Raw genomic sequence first — 24409 nt, 5'->3', positions numbered from 1 at the left:
GAACAAACTCCTAATACATAACTCCAATTTTGATATGTTAATACAAATTAAAAACATTAGTACATAATTAATTCAGCATTAATAACTTTCATTAGTCTTCGTATACATTGGTAGCCACTCTCCGTGTGCACATTTCAAACGTGTGCATTATTTCTACGTTAACACATTTTTTATGCAGCTTCATTACACAATATATTGTAAGCTTTTCATGTTAATATTAATTTTAAAAGACACACTCCAGCAATCCCTCCTCTGATGACTCTTGTCATCACACAAATCTTCCCTACTAATTTTACATTCTAAAATTCCCTCATATGAATCTCTTCCCTTCTTGGTTTCCCCTTTGATCTTGCCCTGAATAATTTTTCCCTTTGTTTTTCTTCCCTCCTCCTATTATTTTTCGCCATCTTCAATGTTATTCTTTTACTAATTTTACATGCCACCCATGATCCAAATAAGCAATCTATAACAATCAATATCCCCTGTATTATTTTAGACAATATCCCATGCCAAATGTTACTAATCCAATTTCCCACTGAAGCAAATCCTTTCCCAACCTTTTTCCAAACACCTGGTTCTTTCAAATCCTTCAAGTCCGTACTATCCCTAGTCAAGTTAGTAAGCATACTTCTAATCTCATTACTATTATCTGGTATGTAAGCGCAACAATTACACCCATTGAGCAATCTACAAACTCTGCCATTTTTCACTAAAAGAATGTCTAAAGCAAGCCTGTTTTGAAGAGTCATAGCCCCCTCCGCAGCAAGTTCAGTATCCATCAGGAGTATAGCCCCTGAAAAGTTTGTCAGCATGTTATCCTCAATAGTAGACAACTTTTGAATCTTTATGGAGTTCATAATAACTCCCACTGAAGAAATTATCGTCCCAAATATGTCTCCTACTACACCAGCAGCAGTCTCTTTCTTATGTCTAGTACGATGTAATTCAGACAATTTTGGTAACCTTTTCAAATCGTCAAGTTGATATATCTTTGGGAAAACTATCCCCAAATAACATGTCCCATACTATCCCTTTGGAAGACGGTAATAAGCATTAAGTCCACATATATAATAAATCCCGGGGATTGCTGGATCCTGTCCATTTAACATGAACGTCCATTTACTCTGAAACAAAAACACACGCTTACATTCACTCATTCCCACAAACACATTGTCATAGTATGATTTGGTCTTGGATATGCAAAGCTTTCCTACATGTAGAGCGTGTAAAGCTAACTTCCCTTGTTCTCTAATTGCACTATAATCGTCACTACTAGCAAAGGCCCGTTGCTGTAATCCTTTCTCTAGTTTATCCTTCAATGCCCTTCTTCTCTCTTCCGTGTGATCTAAAAAGCTTTTCTCTACAGGTGTAAGCAAACATGTCAAATTATTGTGGTGTGCATAAGATGTACTAATTGTTAATGTCGCCTGAAAGAATCCTTTAACTAACTTTATGCTATAGTACTTAGCTACCCCACTCACATCCTCTATGATAGGCACATTAGAAAACACAAGATCATGATTTGAGTAAAAATATTGAATCTCTTCCTGGTTATAGAATCTTGTTAGTAACAGACTACAACGTATCCCATATGTTAATGACAGTCTATGATAGGTAACCCCCTCTTGTACCGAAACAGGAATCTGTGTACACACAAAACAATCTTTTGCATCCATTGTGTCAACATACTCACTCAGCAAGCGATAGAAAACATCAGTGGATAGTTCCCCTTTCGAGTTAGTTCCCTCATGCAAGTATCTTGTATCCAGCTCAAACCTCTCCCAAGCTGTTAGTGCAGTGGTAGTCTCAGGAATTGTAGCATTGTTAGTCCCACTTTTATCCATTAGTGTCATACTCACAACCACGACCCTAATGAATATTTATTACATGAACCTTTTTTGCAAAAGTATTTGGTTCAAGTAAACTTAAAGTGTTGGGATTCAAGCCCATGGCTCCAGAGAGTCTGGAGCCTAAATCTAGCCAGTTTAGCCTGCTCAGCCACGCTACCTCACATCTACAAGCTCACAACTATAGTAACTTGGCCAAACACTGTGGACACCCGCTGTGGTGACCTGGCTATGCAGGGTAACGCAGCATTCACCGACAGTTGAGCGAGTTACAGGTGAAAAGCAAAGTATAATAACTGTCTGCATATAATATATGTCTTTCCTTATTTATTCTTCTTCCCCATTGTATGTTTGCTCTCTGCTTTAGAAACGCGAGCTGTCATCACTGCAAGGAAACGTATCACACAGCGTTCTACTGTTTACACTCACTGAACTTTCAGCATCACAGTGACCCCTCTCGTCGCCTCTATAGTTAGACTTCAAGACAGCTGGTTTGTTTACCGATACAATTCTTGTCACCTTAGGTTGTGGTTTTTTAAAATAAGAAGGCTCGGTCCCACTGTCTGGCTACCCTTATATATATACGTCACAACTTTACATAGTCTCACCTCTCGCTATGTGGATCGTAGGTGCAGAAGGCAGAGAGTGAGACACTGATGCAGACAAAATACGTTTGTGAGTTGAAAAATACTGGCAGCGGTGGAATTCGATCCCACGCCTCCAAAGAGACTGGAACCTTAATCCAGCGCCTTAGAACACTCGGCCACACTACCCTGTGCAAACCTGTTTCTGTAAGCTTTCTGAAGTGAGATGTTCTGTTGTATAGGGGACTTGGAGAATAAGGGTGTATAGCCTTGAAGTGATCCTAGGAAAGTCAACGCCAACAGCAGCAGGCACATGATACATTCAGTAGGTCAGGATTGGCCCCGGGCCATGGGAGGTGTCAGGGAGCGCCAGTCCTGAGAGTCCGTAGGAAGACAACCCTTACATTGGCGTCCCGCACGCGCTGCTTCTCTTTCTTTAAGGATAAGGAATCAAACTATCTACGTCCCTCAACTTACCAACCCTCCGCCTCAGGAAAGATTTTGTGATTCATGAGCAGAACCCAGCTGGCGCTGTTTACAGTAATGCCTAAGCACAGTACTCAACTGAGCGGTGTTTCCAAACTGAGCCGTTGTACTACCGGAAATACCATGGGATATGTCATTTAACTTTCACATAAAATAGGGTTAACCCAGCCCTACCACATACTAAAAACTAAAGACGGAACAATAAACAGACGAGGATGGGATTCGAACCCACGCGTGCAGAGCACAATGGAGTAGCAGTCCATCGCCTTAACCACTCAGCCACCTCGTCTTCAAAACACCATGTTTCAGGAGTACAAAATATGGTAGCCAAAATGTGTTCTATTAGGTGATAGTTGTCTAAACATAATAAAGAGCACATATTTACAGATTGTTATGGTAACTTGTTGTCTTCAGCTTTGCTCTATACGACCTTGTTGTCCATCCCTACTTCAGCTTGAATTTATATGTTAAATGTAATGTAATCATGAAAATTACACTTTCCAAACGTGTTCTATCCATATGTGATGTACTATCACACTACCCTCAAATGAGCTAAGATTGCTTTAATTCAGTTGTACGTGGATTTAAAGTGCAATATCATACAAATATTGTACTGGTATGGCGCTTTCGAGTCTCTAGGTGTCAGTTATTGGTGGTGTGCTTACATGTCAACATTAGGCAGCAAATAGTACACAATTAAGGAAAACTGCCTTCCCATTTAATGTGCATTGTTCTGCAAAAAGTTTTAAGTAGGAGAAAGTAAAACTTAGTTTATAAAACCACCTAAACTGGGAGTATTGCCGCTACAGCTATGACACTTCAGTTTAAAAATGTACGTGCATCAACAAGAAATATTTTTGCGCTAAATAAATTGCTGTCCGACTACTCACGTAATGCATAAAACTGAGGCAGTCGTAATTACAATACATTGAAGTAATATTTTGGTAGTTTTTGTTGACGATGACTCCGCAGCAAGCGATCAGATTACTTTTTATTAGTGAAGGCGCGTCAGAGCCTTGATAAGTAAACTTACAAGGAGACATCCTAGGTCGATGAACCTTTTAGACCAGGTTCGGGGACTTCCCAGTACGAGATGTCTTTTGGCATCACAAATCAATAGATCAATATCTCAACAACAATCGCAATAACTAATCAGCATGCTAATCAATAACCTTTCATGAGAGTCAATAAAGTGAACACACCATGATCTTTCAGTCATGAATAACCACACCAATTTAGTTAAGTGTTAGGATATTTATTTCCCTACTGGTTACAATCTAAAGTCATTTCTGTTAATCTCATCAGCAATTCATCTCATTAGTAACTCTTCAGATTTGCAATTAGAAACACAATTAATCAATGCATAGAGAATATTCACTCAGTATTAACACATAATTATTAAGAAGCAACTTAGCAAAGTCTCAGTAGTGCATGGTTCAACAAAGCAAGAACTCAGTCATTTGTCTATTTGCGTCAGATTTTAGTGAACACCTTAAATAACCTCGTATTAGCATCAGCATGTTGGGCTTCATGCAAAACTATTTAGCAAACACAAATTTGGAAAACATCTAACTATGGCCTCTATCAAAGAGCAGTTGGCACCTAGAAAGAAAGGCAAACAGACAATTACAATTTTCATCAGATAGTTACCCATCCAACGGATCAGCAAACAGCGTCAGACTTCGTTCTCGGGACATCAGTCGTTTGCATCATCAGCAAAGAAAGGACAGGGCAAAGTATCAGTATGGCATAGCAAAGGAACAAGAACTTCCCTCATATAGAGGAGAAGTAAGTATCAGGTAAGGAATAAGTAAAGGGTGGTTTAGAGTAACAGGGCGAACAAACGGCAAAGTCTCAAACGAAATGGCCTAAATGGCTCAGTAGAATGGCAAAGAATGGCTTGGAGTGGAATGTCCAATAAATGCCTGATTTCTCCTCGGGTCATGTGGTTAAATCAAAACTGTCTAATTTACTCCTAATTCCTCAATGGATAATCATTGGTGCATCGCCATCTCTGTCCAATAATCTTCTCCAGAGTTTTACACAAACCACAGTTCTCATGTCGTTGATTGGCCCATGTTATTGACGTTTTCATCGGTTGGAATGTCAGGTAAGAAAAGTTACATTTTACGCTACAGTCAGTAGTTCCATTGTTTTCTCCTACTCCAGGCAGCCTTGCACCTGTTACAAATTACACTGTTGCATTCAGCAAGAATGTCTCCTTGAGCAAGTAGGGTCCCATGAGAAAGAATTTACTACAGCTACACACATCTCTAGCTTCTGGGAAAGTACAGTTTCATGTCCTTCAGGAAAATAGCACATTGCACGTTAGAAAAAGACAGTTTAATATGAGACTAGGAAGCTAGGCACAGACCTTCGCTAAACTAAGGCCTACTGCTTAATGAACAAACTCCTAATACATAACTCCAATTTTGATATGTTAATACAAATTAAAAACATTAGTACATAATTAATTCAGCATTAATAACTTTCATTAGTCTTCGTATACATTGGTAGCCACTCCCCGTGGGCACATTTCAAACGTGTGCATTATTTCTACGTTAACACATTTTTTATGCAGCTTCATTACACAATATATTGTAAGCTTTTCATGTTAATATTAATTTTAAAAGACACACTCCAGCAATCCCTCCTCTGATGACTCTTGTCATCACACAAATCTTCCCTACTAATTTTATATACTAAAATTCCCTCATATCAATCTCTTCCCTTCTTGGTTTCCCCTTTGATCTTGCCCTGAATAATTTTTCCCTTTGTTTTTCTTCCCTCCTCCTATTATTTTTCGCCATCTTCAATTTTATTCTTTTACTAATTTTACATGCCACCCATGATCCAAATAAGCAATCTATAACAATCAATATCCCCTGTATTTTTTTAGACAATATCCCATGCCAAATGTTACTAATCCAATTTCCCACTGAAGCAAATCCTTTCCCAACCTTTTTCCAAACACCTGGTTCTTTCAAATCCTTCAAGTCCGTACTATCCCTAGTCAAGTTAGTAAGCATACTTCTAATCTCATTACTATTATCTGGTATGTAAGCGCAACAATTACACCCATTGAGCAATCTACAAACTCTGCCATTTTTCACTAAAAGAATGTCTTAAGCAAGCCTGTTTTGAAGAGTCATAGCCCCCTCCGCAGCAAGTTCAGTATCCATCAGGAGTATAGCCCCTGAAAAGTTTGCCAGCATGTTATCCTCAATAGTAGACAACTTTTGAATCTTTATGGAGTTCATAATAACTCCCACTGAAGAAATTATCGTCCCAAATATGTCTCCTACTACACCAGCAGCAGTCTCTTTCTTATGTCTAGTACGATGTAATTCAGACAATTTTGGTAACCTTTTCAAATCGTCAAGTTGATATATCTTTGGGAAAACTATCCCCAAATAACGTGTCCCATACTATCCCTTTGGAAGACGGTAATAAGCATTAAGTCCACATATATAATAAATCCCAGGGATTGCTGGATCCTGTCCATTTAACATGAACGTCCATTTACTCTGAAACAAAAACACACGCTTACATTCACTCATTCCCACAAACACATTGTCATAGTATGATTTGGTCTTGGATATGCAAAGCTTTCCTACATGTAGTGCGTCTAAAGCTAACTTCCCTTGTTCTCTAATTGCACTATAACCGTCACTACTAGCAAAGGCCCGTTGCTGTAATCCTTTCTCTAGTTTACCCTTCAATGCCCTTCTTCTCTCTTCCGTGTGATCTAAAAAGCTTTTCTCTACAGGTGTAAGCAAACATGTCAAATTATTGTGGTGTGCATAAGATGTACTAATTGTTAATGTCGCCTGAAAGAATCCTTTAACTAACTTTATGCTATAGTACTTAGCTACCTCACTCACATCCTCTATGATAGGCACATTAGAAAACACAAGATCATGATTTGAGTAAAAATATTGAATCTCTTCCTGGTTATAGAATCTTGTTAGTAACAGACTACAACGTATCCCATATGTTAATGACAGTCTATGATAGGTAACCCCCTCTTGTACCGAAACAGGAATCTGTGTACACACAAAACAATCTTTTGCATCCATTGTGTCAACATACTCACTCAGCCAGCGATAGAAAACATCAGTGGATAGTTCCCCTTTCGAGTTAGTTCCCTCATGCAAGTATCTTGTATCCAGCTCAAACCTCTCCCAGGCTGTTAGTGCAGTGGTAGTCTCAGGAATTGTAGCATTATTAGTCCCACTTTTATCCATTAGTGTCATACTCACAACCACGACCCTAATGAATATTTATTACATGAACCTTTTTTGCAAAAGAATTTGGTTCAAGTAAACTTAAAGTGTTGGGATTCAAGCCCACGGCTCCAGAGAGACTGGAGCCTAAATCTAGCCACTTTAGCCTGCTCAGCCACGCTACCTCACATCTACAAGCTCACAACTATAGTAACTTGGCCAAACACTGTGGACACCCGCTGTGGTGACCTGGCTATGCAGGGTAACGCAGCATTCACCGACAGTTGAGCGAGTTACAGGTGAAAAGCAAAGTATAATAACTGTCTGCATATAATATATGTCTTTCCTTATTTATTCTTCTTCCCCATTGTATGTTTGCTCTCTGCTTTAGAAACGCGAGCTGTCATCACTGCAAGGAAACGTATCACACAGCGTTCTACTGTTTACACTCACTGAACTTTCAGCATCACAGTGACCCCTCTCGTCGCCTCTATAGTTAGACTTCAAGACAGCTCGTTAGTTTACCGATACAATTCTTGTCACCTTAGGTTGTGGTTTTTTAAAATAAGAAGGCTCGGTCCCACTGTCTGGCTACCCTTATATATATACGTCACCACTTTACATAGTCTCACCTCTCGCTATGTGGATCGTAGGTGCAGAAGGCAGAGAGTGAGACACTGATGCAGACAAAATACGTTTGCTAGTTGAAAAATACTGGCAGCGGTGGGATTCAAACCCACGCCTCCAAAGAGACTGGAGCCTTAATCCAGCGCCTTAGACCGCTCGGCCACACTACCCTGTGCAAACCTGTTTCTGTAAGCTTTCTGAAGTGAGATGTTCTGTTGTATAGGGGAGTTGGAGAATAAGGGTGTATAGCCTGTGAAGTGATCCTAGGAAAGTCAACGCCAACAGCAGCAGGCACGTGATACATTCAGTAGGTCAGGATTGGCCCCGGGCCATGGGAGGTGTCAGGGAGCGCCAGTCCTGAGAGTCCGTAGGAAGACAACCCTTACATTGGCGTCCCGCACGCGCTGCTTCTCTTTCTTTAAGGATAAGGAATCAAACTATCTACGTCCCTCAACTTACCAACCCTCCGCCTCAGGAAAGATTTTGTGATTCATGAGCAGAACCCAGCTGGCGCTGTTTACAGTAATGCCTAAGCACAGTACTCAACTGAGCGGTGTTTCCAAACTGAGCCGTTGTACTGCCGGAAATACCATGGGATATGTCATTTAACTTTCACATAAAATAGGGTTAACCCAGCCCCACCACATACTAAAAACTAAAGACGGAACAATAAACTGACGACGATGGGATTCGAACCCACGCGTGCAGAGCACAATAGATTAGCAGTCCTTCGCCTTAACCACTCGGCCACCTCATCTTCAAAACACCATGTTTCAGGAGTACAAAATATGGTAGCCAAAATGTGTTCTATTAGGTGATAGTTGTGTAAACATAATAAAGAGCACATATTTACAGATTGTTATGGTAACTTGTTGTCTTCAGCTTTGCTCTATACGACCTTGTTGTCCATCCCTACTTCAGCTTGAATTTATATGTTAAATGTAATGTAATCATGAAAATTACACTTTCCAAACGTGTTCTATCCATATGTGATGTACTATCACAATACCCTCAAATGAGCTAAGATTGCTTTAATTCAGTTGTACGTGGATTTAAAGTGCAATATCATACAAATATTGTACTGGTATGGCGCTTTCGAGTCTCTAGGTGTCAGTTATTGGTGGTGTGCTTACATGTCAACATTAGGCAGCAAATAGTACACAATTAAGGAAAACTGCCTTCCCATTTAATGTGCATTGTTCTGCAAAAAGTTTTAAGTAGGAGAAAGTAAAACTTAGTTTATAAAACCACCTAAACTGGGAGTATTGCCGCTACAGCTATGACACTTCAGTTTAAAAACGTACGTGCATCAACAAGAAATATTTTTGCGCTAAATAAATTGCTGTCCGACTACTCACGTAATGCATAAAACTGAGGCAGTCGTAATTACAATACATTGAAGTAATATTTTGGTAGTTTTTGTTGACGATGACTCCACAGCAAGCGATCAGATTACTTTTTATTAGTGAAGGCGCGTCAGAGCCTTGATAAGTAAACTTACAAGGAGACACGCCTAGGTCGATGAACCTTTTAGACCAGGTTCGGGGACTTCCCAGTACGAGATGTCTTTTGGCATCGCAAATCAATAGATCAATATCTCAACAACAATCGCAATAACTAATCAGCATGCTAATCAATAACCTATAATGATAGTCAATAAAGTGAACACACCATGATCTTTCAGTCATGAATAACCACACCAATTTAGTTAAGTGTTAGGATATTTATTTCCCTACTGGTTACAATCTAAAGTCATTTCTGTTAATCTCATCAGCAATTCATCTCATTAGTAACTCTTCAGATTTGCAATTAGAAACGCAATTAATCAATGCATAGAGAATATTCACTCAGTATTAACACATAATTATTAAGAAGCAACTTAGCAAAGTCTCAGTAGTGCATGGTTCAACAAAGCGAGAACTCAGTCATTTGTCTATTTGCGTCAGATTTTAGTGAACACCTTAAATAACCTCGTATTAGCATCAGCATGTTGGGCTTCATGCAAAACTATTTAGCAAACACAAATTTGGAAAACATCTAACTATGGCCTCTATCAAAGAGCTGTTGGTACCTAGAAAGAAAAGGCAAACAGACAATTACAATTTTCATCAGATAGTTACCCATCCAACGGATCAGCAAACAGCGTCAGTCTTCGTTCTCGGGACATCAGTCGTTTGCATCATCAGCAAAGAAAGGACAGGGCAAAGTATCAGTATGGCATAGCTAAGGAACAAGAACTTCCCTCATATAGAGGAGAAGTAAGTATCAGGTAAGGAATAAGTAAAGGGTGGTTTAGAGTAACAGGGCGAACAAACGGCAAAGTCTCAAACGAAATGGCCTAAATGGCTCAGTAGAATGGCAAAGAATGGCTTGGAGTGGAATGTCCAATAAATGCCTGATTTCTCCTCGAGTCATGTGGTTAAATCAAAACTGTCTAATTTACTCCTAATTCCTCAATGGATAATCATTGGTGCATCGCCATCTCTGTCCAATAATCTTCACCAGAGTTTTACACAAACCACAGTTCTCATGTCGTTGATTGGCCCATGTTATTGACGTTTTCATCGGTTGGAATGTCAGGTAAGAAAAGTTACATTTTACGCTACAGTCAGTAGTTCCATTGTTTTCTCCTACTCCAGGCAGCCTTGCACCTGTTACAAATTACCCTGTTGCATTCAGCAAGAATGTCTCCTTGAGCAAGTAGGGTCCCATGAGATAGAATTTACTACAGCTACACACATCTCTAGCTTCTGGGAAAGTACAGTTTCATGTCCTTCAGGAAAATAGCACATTGCACGTTAGAAAAAGACAGTTCAATATGAGACCAGGCAGCTAGGCACAGACCTTCGCTAAACTAAGGCCTACTGCTTAATGAACAAACTCCTAATACATAACTCCAATTTTGATATGTTAATACAAATTAAAAACATTAGTACATAATTAATTCAGCATTAATAACTTTCATTAGTCTTCGTATACATTGGTAGCCACTCCCCGTGGGCACATTTCAAACGTGTGCATTATTTCTACGTTAACACATTTTTTATGCAGCTTCATTACACAATATATTGTAAGCTTTTCATGTTAATATTAATTTTAAAAGACACACTCCAGCAATCCCTCCTCTGATGACTCTTGTCATCACACAAATCTTCCCTACTAATTTTACATACTAAAATTCCCTCATATCAATCTCTTCCCTTCTTGGTTTCCCCTTTGATCTTCCCCTGAATAATTTTTCCCTTTGTTTTTCTTCCCTCCTCCTATTATTTTTCGCCATCTTCAATTTTATTCTTTTACTAATTTTACATGCCACCCATGATCCAAATAAGCAATCTATAACAATCAATATCCCCTGTATTATTTTAGACAATATCCCATGCCAAATGTTACTAATCCAATTTCCCACTGAAGCAAATCCTTTCCCAACCTTTTTCCAAACACCTGGTTCTTTCAAATCCTTCAAGTCCGTACTATCCCTAGTCAAGTTAGTAAGCAGACTTCTAATCTCATTACTATTATCTGGTATGTAAGCGCAACAATTACACCCATTGAGCAATCTACAAACTCTGCCATTTTTCACTAAAAGAATGTCTAAAGCAAGCCTGTTTTGAAGAGTCATAGCCCCCTCCGCAGCAAGTTCAGTATCCATCAGGAGTATAGCCCCTGAAAAGTTTGTCAGCATGTTATCCTCAATAGTAGACAACTTTTGAATCTTTATGGAGTTCATAATAACTCCCACTGAAGAAATTATCGTCCCAAATATGTCTCCTACTACACCAGCAGCAGTCTCTTTCTTATGTCTAGTACCATGTAATTCAGACAATTTTGGTAACCTTTTCAAATCGTCAAGTTGATATATCTTTGGGAAAACTATCCCCAAGTAACATGTCCCATACTATCCCTTTGGAAGACGGTAATAAGCATTAAGTCCACATATATAATAAATCCCGGGGATTGCTGGATCCTGTCCATTTAACATGAACGTCCATTTACTCTGAAACAAAAACACACGCTTACATTCACTCATTCCCACAAACACATTGTCATAGTATGATTTGGTCTTGGATATGCAAAGCTTTCCTACATGTAGTGCGTCTAAAGCTAACTTCCCTTGTTCTCTAATTGCACTATAACCGTCACTACTAGCAAAGGCCCGTTGCTGTAATCCTTTCTCTAGTTTACCCTTCAATGCCCTTCTTCTCTCTTCCGTGTGATCTAAAAAGCTTTTCTCTACAGGTGTAAGCAAACATGTCAAATTATTGTGGTGTGCATAAGATGTACTAATTGTTAATGTCGCCTGAAAGAATCCTTTAACTAACTTTATGCTATAGTACTTAGCTACCCCACTCACATCCTCTATGATAGGCACATTAGAAAACACAAGATCATGATTTGAGTAAAAATATTGAATCTCTTCCTGGTTATAGAATCTTGTTAGTAACAGACTACAACGTATCCCATATGTTAATGACAGTCTATGATAGGTAACCCCCTCTTGTACCGAAACAGGAATCTGTGTACACACAAAACAATCTTTTGCATCCATTGTGTCAACATACTCACTCAGCAAGCGATAGAAAACATCAGTGGATAGTTCCCCTTTCGAGTTAGTTCCCTCATGCAAGTATCTTGTATCCAGCTCAAACCTCTCCCAAGCTGTTAGTGCAGTGGTAGTCTCAGGAATTGTAGCATTGTTAGTCCCACTTTTATCCATTAGTGTCATACTCACAACCACGACCCTAATGAATATTTATTACATGAACCTTTTTTGCAAAAGTATTTGGTTCAAGTAAACTTAAAGTGTTGGGATTCAAGCCCATGGCTCCAGAGAGTCTGGAGCCTAAATCTAGCCAGTTTAGCCTGCTCAGCCACGCTACCTCACATCTACAAGCTCACAACTATAGTAACTTGGCCAAACACTGTGGACACCCGCTGTGGTGACCTGGCTATGCAGGGTAACGCAGCATTCACCGACAGTTGAGCCAGTTACAGGTGAAAAGCAAAGTATAATAACTGTCTGCATATAATATATGTCTTTCCTTATTTATTCTTCTTCCCCATTGTATGTTTGCTCTCTGCTTTAGAAACGCGAGCTGTCATCACTGCAAGGAAACGTATCACACAGCGTTCTACTGTTTACACTCACTGAACTTTCAGCATCACAGTGACCCCTCTCGTCGCCTCTATAGTTAGACTTCAAGACAGCTGGTTTGTTTACCGATACAATTCTTGTCACCTTAGGTTGTGGTTTTTTAAAATAAGAAGGCTCGGTCCCACTGTCTGGCTACCCTTATATATATACGTCACAACTTTACATAGTCTCACCTCTCGCTATGTGGATCGTAGGTGCAGAAGGCAGAGAGTGAGACACTGATGCAGACAAAATACGTTTGTGAGTTGAAAAATACTGGCAGCGGTGGAATTCGATCCCACGCCTCCAAAGAGACTGGAACCTTAATCCAGCGCCTTAGAACACTCGGCCACACTACCCTGTGCAAACCTGTTTCTGTAAGCTTTCTGAAGTGAGATGTTCTGTTGTATAGGGGACTTGGAGAATAAGGGTGTATAGCCTTGAAGTGATCCTAGGAAAGTCAACGCCAACAGCAGCAGGCACATGATACATTCAGTAGGTCAGGATTGGCCCCGGGCCATGGGAGGTGTCAGGGAGCGCCAGTCCTGAGAGTCCGTAGGAAGACAACCCTTACATTGGCGTCCCGCACGCGCTGCTTCTCTTTCTTTAAGGATAAGGAATCAAACTATCTACGTCCCTCAACTTACCAACCCTCCGCCTCAGGAAAGATTTTGTGATTCATGAGCAGAACCCAGCTGGCGCTGTTTACAGTAATGCCTAAGCACAGTACTCAACTGAGCGGTGTTTCCAAACTGAGCCGTTGTACTACCGGAAATACCATGGGATATGTCATTTAACTTTCACATAAAATAGGGTTAACCCAGCCCTACCACATACTAAAAACTAAAGACGGAACAATAAACAGACGAGGATGGGATTCGAACCCACGCGTGCAGAGCACAATGGAGTAGCAGTCCATCGCCTTAACCACTCAGCCACCTCGTCTTCAAAACACCATGTTTCAGGAGTACAAAATATGGTAGCCAAAATGTGTTCTATTAGGTGATAGTTGTCTAAACATAATAAAGAGCACATATTTACAGATTGTTATGGTAACTTGTTGTCTTCAGCTTTGCTCTATACGACCTTGTTGTCCATCCCTACTTCAGCTTGAATTTATATGTTAAATGTAATGTAATCATGAAAATTACACTTTCCAAACGTGTTCTATCCATATGTGATGTACTATCACACTACCCTCAAATGAGCTAAGATTGCTTTAATTCAGTTGTACGTGGATTTAAAGTGCAATATCATAGAAATATTGTACTGGTATGGCGCTTTCGAGTCTCTAGGTGTCAGTTATTGGTGGTGTGCTTACATGTCAACATTAGGCAGCAAATAGTACACAATTAAGGAAAACTGCCTTCCCATTTAATGTGCATTGTTCTGCAAAAAGTTTTAAGTAGGAGAAAGTAAAACTTAGTTTATAAAACCACCTAAACTGGGAGTATTGCCGCTACAGCTATGACACTTCAGTTTAAAAATGTACGTGCATCAACAAGAAATATTTTTGCGCTAAATAAATTGCTGTCCGACTACTCACGTAATGCATAAAACTGAGGCAGTCGTAATTACAATACATTGAAGTAATATTTTGGTAGTTTTTGTTGACGATGACTCCGCAGCAAGCGATCAGATTACTTTTTATTAGTGAAGGCGCGTCAGAGCCTTGATAAGTAAACTTACAAGGAGACATCCTAGGTCGATGAACCTTTTAGACCAGGTTCGGGGACTTCCCAGTACGAGATGTCTTTTGGCATCACAAATCAATAGATCAATATCTCAACAACAATCGCAATAACTAATCAGCATTCTAATCAATAACCTTTCATGAGAGTCAATAAAGTGAACACACCATGATCTTTCAGTCATGAATAACCACACCAATTTAGTTAAGTGTTAGGATATTTATTTCCCTACTGGTTACAATCTAAAGTCATTTCTGTTAATCTCATCAGCAATTCATCTCATTAGTAACTCTTCAGATTTGCAATTAGAAACACAATTAATCAATGCATAGAGAATATTCACTCAGTATTAACACATAATTATTAAGAAGCAACTTAGCAAAGTCTCAGTAGTGCATGGTTCAACAAAGCAAGAACTCAGTCATTTGTCTATTTGCGTCAGATTTTAGTGAACACCTTAAATAACCTCGTATTAGCATCAGCATGTTGGGCTTCATGCAAAACTATTTAGCAAACACAAATTTGGAAAACATCTAACTATGGCCTCTATCAAAGAGCAGTTGGCACCTAGAAAGAAAGGCAAACAGACAATTACAATTTTCATCAGATAGTTACCCATCCAACGGATCAGCAAACAGCGTCAGACTTCGTTCTCGGGACATCAGTCGTTTGCATCATCAGCAAAGAAAGGACAGGGCAAAGTATCAGTATGGCATAGCAAAGGAACAAGAACTTCCCTCATATAGAGGAGAAGTAAGTATCAGGTAAGGAATAAGTAAAGGGTGGTTTAGAGTAACAGGGCGAACAAACGGCAAAGTCTCAAACGAAATGGCCTAAATGGCTCAGTAGAATGGCAAAGAATGGCTTGGAGTGGAATGTCCAATAAATGCCTGATTTCTCCTCGGGTCATGTGGTTAAATCAAAACTGTCTAATTTACTCCTAATTCCTCAATGGATAATCATTGGTGCATCGCCATCTCTGTCCAATAATCTTCACCAGAGTTTTACACAAACCACAGTTCTCATGTCGTTGATTGGCCCATGTTATTGACGTTTTCATCGGTTGGAATGTCAGGTAAGAAAAGTTACATTTTACGCTACAGTCAGTAGTTCCATTGTTTTCTCCTACTCCAGGCAGCCTTGCACCTGTTACAAATTACACTGTTGAATTCAGCAAGAATGTCTCCTTGAGCAAGTAGGGTCCCATGAGAAAGAATTTACTACAGCTACACACATCTCTAGCTTCTGGGAAAGTACAGTTTCATGTCCTTCAGGAAAATAGCACATTGCACGTTAGAAAAAGACAGTTTAATATGAGACTAGGAAGCTAGGCACAGACCTTCGCTAAACTAAGGCCTACTGCTTAATGAACAAACTCCTAATACATAACTCCAATTTTGATATGTTAATACAAATTAAAAACATTAGTACATAATTAATTCAGCATTAATAACTTTCATTAGTCTTCGTATACATTGGTAGCCACTCCCCGTGGGCACATTTCAAACGTGTGCATTATTTCTACGTTAACACATTTTTTATGCAGCTTCATTACACAATATATTGTAAGCTTTTCATGTTAATATTAATTTTAAAAGACACACTCCAGCAATCCCTCCTCTGATGACTCTTGTCATCACACAAATCTTCCCTACTAATTTTATATACTAAAATTCCCTCATATCAATCTCTTCCCTTCTTGGTTTCCCCTTTGATCTTGCCCTGAATAATTTTTCCCTTTGTTTTTCTTCCCTCCTCCTATTATTTTTCGCCATCTTCAATTTTATTCTTTTACTAATTTTACATGCCACCCATGATCCAAATAAGCAATCTATAACAATCAATATCCCCTGTATTTTTTTAGACAATATCCCATGCCAAATGTTACTAATCCAATTTCCCACTGAAGCAAATCCTTTCCCAACCTTTTTCCAAACACCTGGTTCTTTCAAATCCTTCAAGTCCGTACTATCCCTAGTCAAGTTAGTAAGCATACTTCTAATCTCATTACTATTATCTGGTATGTAAGCGCAACAATTACACCCATTGAGCAATCTACAAACTCTGCCATTTTTCACTAAAAGAATGTCTTAAGCAAGCCTGTTTTGAAGAGTCATAGCCCCCTCCGCAGCAAGTTCAGTATCCATCAGGAGTATAGCCCCTGAAAAGTTTGCCAGCATGTTATCCTCAATAGTAGACAACTTTTGAATCTTTATGGAGTTCATAATAACTCCCACTGAAGAAATTATCGTCCCAAATATGTCTCCTACTACACCAGCAGCAGTCTCTTTCTTATGTCTAGTACAATGTAATTCAGACAATTTTGGTAACCTTTTCAAATCGTCAAGTTGATATATCTTTGGGAAAACTATCCCCAAATAACGTGTCCCATACTATCCCTTTGGAAGACGGTAATAAGCATTAAGTCCACATATATAATAAATCCCAGGGATTGCTGGATCCTGTCCATTTAACATGAACGTCCATTTACTCTGAAACAAAAACACACGCTTACATTCACTCATTCCCACAAACACATTGTCATAGTATGATTTGGTCTTGGATATGCAAAGCTTTCCTACATGTAGTGCGTCTAAAGCTAACTTCCCTTGTTCTCTAATTGCACTATAACCGTCACTACTAGCAAAGGCCCGTTGCTGTAATCCTTTCTCTAGTTTACCCTTCAATGCCCTTCTTCTCTCTTCCGTGTGATCTAAAAAGCTTTTCTCTACAGGTGTAAGCAAACATGTCAAATTATTGTGGTGTGCATAAGATGTACTAATTGTTAATGTCGCCTGAAAGAATCCTTTAACTAACTTTATGCTATAGTACTTAGCTACCTCACTCACATCCTCTATGATAGGCACATTAGAAAACACAAGATCATGATTTGAGTAAAAATATTGAATCTCTTCCTGGTTATAGAATCTTGTTAGTAACAGACTACAACGTATCCCATATGTTAATGACAGTCTATGATAGGTAACCCCCTCTTGTACCGAAACAGGAATCTGTGTACACACAAAACAATCTTTTGCATCCATTGTGTCAACATACTCACTCAGCCAGCGATAGAAAACATCAGTGGATAGTTCCCCTTTCGAGTTAGTTCCCTCATGCAAGTATCTTGTATCCAGCTCAAACCTCTCCCAGGCTGTTAGTGCAGTGGTAGTCTCAGGAATTGTAGCATTATTAGTCCCACTTTTATCCATTAGTGTCATACTCACAACCACGACCCTAATGAATATTTATTACATGAACCTTTTTTGCAAAAGAATTTGGTTCAAGTAAACTTAAAGTGTTGGGATTCAAGCCCACGGCTCCAGAGAGACTGGAGCCTAAATCTAGCCAGTTTAGCCTGCTCAGCCACGCTACCTCACATCTACAAGCTCACAACTATAGTAACTTGGCCAAACACTGTGGACACCCGCTGTGGTGACCTGGCTATGCAGGGTAACGCAGCATTCACCGACAGTTGAGCGAGTTACAGGTGAAAAGCAAAGTATAATAACTGTCTGCATATAATATATGTCTTTCCTTATTTATTCTTCTTCCCCATTGTATGTTTGCTCTCTGCTTTAGAAACGCAAGCTGTCATCACTGCAAGGAAACGTATCACACAGCGTTCTACTGTTTACACTCACTGAACTTTCAGCATCACAGTGACCCCTCTCGTCGCCTCTATAGTTAGACTTCAAGACAGCTGGTTTGTTTACCGATACAATTCTTGTCACCTTAGGTTGTGGTTTTTTAAAATAAGAAAGCTCGGTCCCACTGTCTGGCTTCCCTTATATATATACGTCACCACTTTACATAGTCTCACCTCTCGCTATGTGGATCGTAGGTGCAGAAGGCAGATGGTGAGACACTGATGAGACAAAATACGTTTGTGAGTTGAAAAGTACTGGCAGCGGTGGGATTCGAACCCACGCCTCCAAAGAGACTGGAGCCTTAATCCAGCGCCTTAGACCGCTCGGCCACACTACCCTGTGCAAACCTGTTTCTGTAAGCTTTCTGAAGTGAGATGTTCTGTTGTATAGGGGAGTTGGAGAATAAGGGTGTATAGCCTGTGAAGTGATCCTAGGAAAGTCAACGCCAACAGCAGCAGGCACTTGATACATTCAGTAGGTCAGGATTGGCCCCGGGCCATGGGAGGTGTCAGGGAGCGCCAGTCCTGAGAGTCCGTAGGAAGACAACCCTTACATTGGCGTCCCGCACGCGCTGCTTCTCTTTCTTTAAGGATAAGGAATCAAACTATCTACGTCCCTCAACTTACTAACCCTCCGCCTCAGGAAAGATTTTGTGATTCATGAGCAGAACCCGGCTGGCGCTGTTTACAGTAATGCCTAAGCACAGTACTCAACTGAGCGGTGTTTCCAAACTGAGCCGTTGTACTGCCGGAAATACCATGGGATATGTCATTTAACTTTCACATAAAATAGGGTTAACCCAGCCCTACCACATACTAAAAACTAAAGACGGAACAATAAACCGACGAGGATGGGATTCAAACCCACGCGTGCAGAGCACAATGGATTAGCAGTGTATCACCTTAACAACTCGGCCACCTCGTCTTCAAAATACCATTTTTCAGGAGTACAAAATATGGTAGCCAAAATGTGTTCTATTAGGTGATAGTTGTCTAAACATAATAAAGAGCATATATTTACAGATTGTTATGGTAACTTGTTGTCTTCAGCTTTGCTCTATACGACCTTGTTGTCCATCCCTACTTCAGCTTGAATTTATATGTTAAATGTAATGTAATCATGAAAATTACACTTTCCAAACGTGTTCTATCCATATGTGATGTACTATCACACTACCCTCAAATGAGATAAGATTGCTTTAATTCAGTTGTACGTGGATTTAAAGTGCAATATCATACAAATATTGTACTGGTATGGCGCTTTCGAGTCTCTAGGTGTCAGTTATTGGTGGTGTGCTTACATGTCAACATTAGGCAGCAAATAGTACACAATTAAGGAAAACTGCCTTCCCATTTAATGTGCATTGTTCTGCAAAAAGTTTTAAGTAGGAGAAAGTAAAACTTAGTTTATAAAACCACCTAAACTGGGAGTATTGCCGCTACAGCTATGACACTTCAGTTTAAAAACGTACGTGCATCAACAAGAAATATTTTTGCGCTAAATAAATTGCTGTCCGCCTACTCACGTAATGCATAAAACTGAGGCAGTCGTAATTACAATACATTGAAGTAATATTTTGGTAGTTTTTGTTGACGATGACTCCGCAGCAAGCGATCAGATTACTTTTTATTAGTGAAGGCGCGTCAGAGCCTTGATAAGTAAACTTACAAGGAGACACGCCTAGGTCGATGAACCTTTTAGACCAGGTTCGGGGACTTCCCAGTACGAGATGTCTTTTGGCATCACAAATCAATAGATCAATATCTCAACAACAATCGCAATAACTAATCAGCATGCTAATCAATAACCTTTAATGAGAGTCAATAAAGTGAACACACCATGATCTTTCAGTCATGAATAACCACACCAATTTAGTTAAGTGTTAGGATATTTATTTCCCTACTGGTTACAATCTAAAGTCATTTCTGTTAATCTCATCAGCAATTCATTTCATTAGTAACTCTTCAGATTTGCAATTAGAAACGCAATTAATCAATGCATAGAGAATATTCACTCAGTATTAACACATAATTATTAAGAAGCAACTTAGCAAAGTCTCAGTAGTGCATGGTTCAACAAAGCAAGAACTCAGTCATTTGTCTATTTGAGTCAGATTTTAGTGAACACCTTAAATACCCTTGTATTAGCATCAGCATGTTGGGCTTCATGCAAAACAATTTAGCAAACACAAATTTGGAAAACATCTAACTATGGCCTCTATCAAAGAGCGTTGGTACCTAGAAAGAAAAGGCAAACAGACAATTACAATTTTCATCAGATAGTTACCCATCCAACGGATCAGCAAACATCGTCATTCTTCGTCCTCGGGACATCAGTCGTTTGCATCATCAGCAAAGAAAGGACAGGGCAAAGTATCAGTATGGCAAAGCTAAGGAACAAGAACTTCCCTCATATAGAGGAGAAGTAAGTATCACGTAAGGAATAAGTAAAGGGTGGTTTAGAGTAACAGGGCGAACAAACGGCAAAGTCTCAAACGAAATGGCCTAAATGGCTCAGTAGAGTGGCAAAGAATGGCTTGGAGTGGAATGTCCAATAAATGCCTGATTTCTCCTCGGGTCATGTGGTTAAATCAAAACTGTCTAATTTACTCCTAATTCCTCAATGGATAATCATTGGTGCATCGCCATCTCTGTCCAATAATCTTCACCAGAGTTTTACACAAACCACAGTTCTCATGTCGTTGATTGGCCCATGTTATTGACGTTTTCATCGGTTGGAATGTCAGGTAAGAAAAGTTAAATTTTACGCTACAGTCAGTAGTTCCATTGTTTTCTCCTACTCCAGGCAGCCTTGCACCTGTTACAAATTAAACTGTTGCATTCAGCAAGAATGTCTCCTTGAGCAAGTAGGGTCCCATGAGAAAGAATTTACTACAGCTACACACATCTCTAGCTTTTGGGAAAGTACAGTTTCATGTCCTTCAGGAAAATAGCACATTGCACGTTAGAAAAAGACAGTTTAATATGAGACCAGGCAGCTAGGCACAGACCTTCGATAAACTAAGGCCTACTGCTTAATGAACAAACTCCTAATACATAACTCCAATTTTGATATGTTAATACAAATTAAAAACATTAGTACATAATTAATTCAGCATTAATAACTTTCCTTAGTCTTCGTATACATTGGAAGCCACTCCCCGTGGGCACATTTCAAACGTGTGCATTATTTCTACGTTAACACATTTTTTATGCAGCTTCATTACACAATATATTGTAAGCTTTTCATGTTAATATTAATTTTAAAAGACTCACTCCAGCAATCCCTCCTCTGATTACTCTTGTCATCACACAAATCTTCCCTACTAATTTTACATACTAAAATTCCCTCATATCAATCTCTTCCCTTCTTGGTTTCCCCTTTGATCTTGCCCTGAATAATTTTTCCCTTTGTTTCTCTTCCCTCCTCCTATTATTTTTCGCCATCTTCAATTTTATTCTTTTACTAATTTTACATGCCACCCATGATCCAAATAAGCAATCTATAACAATCAATATCCCCTGTATTATTTTAGACAATATCCCATGCCAAATGTTACTAATCCAATTTCCCACTGAAGCAAATCCTTTCCCAACCTTTTTCCAAACACCTGGTTCTTTCAAATCCTTCAAGTCCGTACTATCCCTAGTCAAGTTAGTAAGCATACTTCTAATCTCATTACTATTATCTGGTATGTAAGCGCCACAATTACACCCATTGATCAATCTACAAACTCTGCCATTTTTCACTAAATGAATGTCTAAAGCAAGCCTGTTTTGAAGAGTCATAGCCCCCTCCGCAGCAAGTTCAGTATCCATCAGGAGTATAGCCCCTGAAAAGTTTGTCAGCATGTTATCCTCAATAGTAGACAACTTTCGAATCTTTATGGAGTTCATAATAACTCCCACTGAAGAAATTATCGTCCCAAATATGTCTCCTACTACACCAGCAGCAGTCTCTTTCTTATGTCTAGTACGATGTAATTCAGACAATTTTGGTAACCTTTTCAAATCGTCAAGTTGATATATCTTTGGGAAAACTATCCCCAAATAACATGTCCCATACTATCCCTTTGGAATACGGTAATAAGCATTAAGTCCACATATATAATAAATCCCGGGGATTGCTGGATCCTGTCCATTTAACATGAACGTCCATTTACTCTGAAACAAAAACACACGCTTACATTCACTCATTCCCACAAACACATTGTCATAGTATGATTTGGTCTTGGATATGCAAAGCTTTCCTACATGTAGTCTGTCTAAAGCTAACTTCCCTTGTTCTCTAATTCCACTATAACCGTCACTACTAGCAAAGGCCCGTTACTGTAATCCTTTCTCTAGTTTACCCTTCAATGCCCTTCTTCTCTCTTCCGTGTGATCTAAAAAGATTTTCTCTACAGGTGTAAGCAAACATGTCAAATTATTGTGGTGTGCATAAGATGTACTAATTGTTAATGTCGCCTGAAAGAATCCTTTAACTAACTTTATGCTATAGTACTTAGCTACCCCACTCACATCCTCTATGATAGGCAACTTAGAAAACACAAGATCATGATTTGAGTAAAAATATTGAATCTCTTCCTGGTTATAGAATCTTGTTAGTAACAGACTACAACGTATCCCATATGTTAATGACAGGCTATGATAGGTAACCCCCTCTTGTACCGAAACAGGAATCTGTGTACACACAAAACAATCTTTTGCATCCATTGTGTCAACATACTCACTCAGCAAGCGATAGAAAACATCAGTGGATAGTTCCCCTTTCGAGTTAGTTCCCTCATGCAAGTATCTTGTGTCCAGCTCAAACCTCTCCCAGCCTGTTAGTGCAGTGGTAGTCTCAGGAATTGTAGCATTGTTAGTCCCACTTTTATCCATTAGTGTCATACTCACAACCACAACCCTAATGAATATTTATTACATAAACCTTTTTTGCAAAAGTATTTGGTTCAAGTAAACTTAAAGTGTTGGGATTCAAGCCCACGGCTCCAGAGAGACTGGAGCCTAAATCTAGACAGTTTAGCCTGCTCAGCCATGCTACCTCACATCTACAAGATCACAACTATAGTAACTTGGCCAAACACTGTGGACACCCGCTGTGGTGACCTGGCTATGCAGGGTAACGCAGCATTCACCGACAGTTGAGCGAGTTACAGGTGAAAAGCAAAGTATAATAACAGTCTGCATATAATATATGTCTTTCCTTATTTATTCTTCTTCCCCATTGTATGTTTGCTCTCTGCTTTAGAAACGCGAGCTGTCATCACTGCAAGGAAACGTATCACACAGCGTTCTACTGTTTACACTCTCTGAACTTTCAGCATCACAGTGACCCCTCTTGTCGCCTCTATAGTTAGACTTCGAGACAGCTGGTTTGTTTACCGATACAATTCTTGTCACCTTAGGTTGTGGTTTTTTAAAATATGAAGGCTCGGTCCCACTGTCTGGCTACTCTTATATATATATGTCACCACTTTACATAGTCTCACCTCTCGCTATGTGGATCGTAGGTGCAGAAGGCAGAGAGTGAGACACTGATGCAGACAAAATACGTTTGTGAGTTGAAAAATAATGGCAGCAGTGGGATTCGAACCCACGCCTCCAAAGCGACTGGAGCCTTAATCCAGCACCTTAGACTGCTCAGCCACAATACCCTGTGCAAACCTGTTTCTGTAAGCTTTCTGAAGTGAGATGTTCTGTTGTGTAGGGGAGTTGGAGAATAAGGGTGTATAGCCTGTGAAGTGATCCTAGGAAAGTCAACGCCAACAGCAGCAGGCACGTGATACATTCAGTAGGTCAGGATTGGCCCCGGGCCATGGGAGGTGTCAGGGAGCGCCAGTCCTGAGAATCCGTAGGAAGACAACCCTTACATTGGCGTCCCGCATGCGCTGCTTCTCTTTCTTTAAGGATAAGGAATCAAATTATCTACGTCCCTCAACTTACCAACCCTCCGCCTCAGGAAAGATTTTGTGATTCATGAGCAGAACCTGGCTGGCGCTGTTTACAGTAATGCCTAAGCACAGTACTCAACTGAGCGGTGTTTCCAAACTGAGCCGTTGTACTGCCGGAAATACCATGGGATATGTCATTTAACTTTCACATAAAATAGGGTTAACCCAGCCCTATCACATACTAAAAACTAAAGACGGAACAATAAAC

The 24409-nt window shown here is 39.6% G+C and overlaps 5 non-coding genes across 5 annotated transcripts; all 5 read right to left on the bottom strand.

Moving 5' to 3' along the window:
- Nucleotides 1–3124: 3124 nt before the first annotated feature.
- TRNAS-GCU (transfer RNA serine (anticodon GCU)) lies at nucleotides 3125–3206 on the bottom strand. Its single transcript has one exon. It is a non-coding gene; the product is annotated as a tRNA-Ser (tRNA).
- Nucleotides 3207–7858: 4652 nt separating this feature from the next.
- Nucleotides 7859–7940, bottom strand: TRNAL-AAG (transfer RNA leucine (anticodon AAG)). Its single transcript has one exon. It is a non-coding gene; the product is annotated as a tRNA-Leu (tRNA).
- Nucleotides 7941–8445: 505 nt separating this feature from the next.
- TRNAS-GCU (transfer RNA serine (anticodon GCU)) lies at nucleotides 8446–8527 on the bottom strand. Its single transcript has one exon. It is a non-coding gene; the product is annotated as a tRNA-Ser (tRNA).
- Nucleotides 8528–13767: 5240 nt separating this feature from the next.
- TRNAS-GCU (transfer RNA serine (anticodon GCU)) lies at nucleotides 13768–13849 on the bottom strand. The gene has a single exon. It is a non-coding gene; the product is annotated as a tRNA-Ser (tRNA).
- A 4651-nt stretch (nucleotides 13850–18500) lies between these two features.
- TRNAL-AAG (transfer RNA leucine (anticodon AAG)) lies at nucleotides 18501–18582 on the bottom strand. Its single transcript has one exon. It is a non-coding gene; the product is annotated as a tRNA-Leu (tRNA).
- Between the last annotated feature and the right edge of the window lie 5827 nt (nucleotides 18583–24409).

This window comes from Pleurodeles waltl, chromosome 12 (assembly GCF_031143425.1).
Source record: "Pleurodeles waltl isolate 20211129_DDA chromosome 12, aPleWal1.hap1.20221129, whole genome shotgun sequence".
Lineage (NCBI taxonomy): Eukaryota > Metazoa > Chordata > Amphibia > Caudata > Salamandridae > Pleurodeles > Pleurodeles waltl.
The sequence above is the reverse complement of the archived record's forward strand: the minus strand, read 5'-3'. Positions and strand labels throughout refer to the sequence as shown.